We start from the raw sequence: 1,772 nt of genomic DNA on the forward strand, positions 1-1,772 counted from the left end.
AGTAGATTCATTTGCTTTGTGGTCCTAATAGGTTGTCTTGCCTAGAACTCTCTTTTGCTTACATGATAACTTCTGTTTTCCAAAACAATGTCACATTTGCCATATTAGATTTTTTTTTTGTTTATTGGTTTCTTTGTTTTAATTATGCAAATGTTGTCAGGGAGTTAAGCTGTGGACCAAGTCAGAGATGTAATATACAAAATAATCAAAGTTTGCATGCAATGAAACCTGTGATACTTCTACCTTCACCCAAGAGTATAATGCAATTAAAAATAAAATCATTCCCCTCCCCACTTATCATGACAATCCTATGACAGAATCGCCTTTAAATTGATATCATTTCATAAGAAAAATGAAATTTACCTTTTATAGTCAATGTTCTTTTGATAATCAGTGTAATCAAAATTTAATATTTATTATTGACCACTAATCTGTTGACACTAAGAAGGAAAAGCAGTGTTAAAGTTGGCACAGTTCTGATCCAGTTCTATAGCATTATTCAATATTTCTCCATGACAAAATGTCAGTAACTTAATAAAAAAATTAAAAGTGAAAAATTTAGCATTTTAAAAGATTCTGAACATCAAAGATTATATTATCTTAAAGCTCGTGATCATTATGTAAGCAATACTGGATAAAATGGATAATTGAACTAAACTTAAAATATGTTGTATATGTCATCACATGACTGAATTCAGAGTGACTCCTGATTTACAGCTCTTCACTACGAAAAGGAATTAATAAAACAAGGGAGGAGAGAAGGATGAGAGGCATTTTGTTATATGGTCAAGAGATGAAATCAATTCTGAATCTCTTCAGGCATGAATTCCTTTGAGATTTAAACTTGGTCTTACTTTCAACATTAAAATATCCAACTCATTTGCAGAAGTACAATTTTTAACAGTTCCCAGTAATGCCAATTGTCTATTGATGCAGTATTGAAACACTTAGGGGGTTTGCTACTGATATGGAGACACAGGGAATCATGGAATAACAGAAAAAAATACTGTTGTTTCCAAAAGAAAAATCTTTCAAGTTGAGATTTCTAATCTACTGGTAAAAGGCATTTTTGGATTGATAAAACCAGATTGATAAAAATATCTCTGGAAACATTAGGTTGGCATTTTGGTTTTGATTTTCAATCACACCTGTAAATTTAAAAGAATAATCATGTTTTAGAATACATATTTATCCCCTTAATATGTGTATCTGTTTACCTGCTCTACACTATTTACCCTAGTATTTTCCAGGGTCAGATCCTATTATTTCCAAAGCATCTGCCTGGCATTCCTACTTCCCTCATATGTGTAAGATGTACACTAAAGGAGAGAAAATCCCAGAATGCCTACCAAGGGCATTTCTGGGAGTAGCTAAATGGAACAAATGCCAATGTAACTTGAGAATCAAATCTCAATTTTAACTATATTCTTATTTTCCTATATCTAAGACACACTTAAAAATATTTTCTGAAAAACCAAAAGTTATTAATTTAGTCAGAGGTCTGCTCAATTCTTTTAATTTATGACAGAAAACATATGTATTACTTGTTCATTTTACAGAAACAATTTCATTTAGGCAAAGGGTTATCACGGCATCCTGAGAGAAAATTCTATTTCTTTAACTTGCATCTCTCCACACTGCCAGGCAATGAAATAATCAACCATGAATCACTGTCTGTCTCTGTCAGTCTCTTTGCATCTGTCTCTTTCCCTGTCTCTCTGTCTCACTGTCTGTCTCTCTCTCTCTCTGTGTCTCTGGAAGGGGCAGTTGTA

The sequence above is a fragment of the Notamacropus eugenii genome, chromosome 6, assembly GCF_028372415.1.
Source record: "Notamacropus eugenii isolate mMacEug1 chromosome 6, mMacEug1.pri_v2, whole genome shotgun sequence".
In the NCBI taxonomy this organism is placed as follows: domain Eukaryota; kingdom Metazoa; phylum Chordata; class Mammalia; order Diprotodontia; family Macropodidae; genus Notamacropus; species Notamacropus eugenii.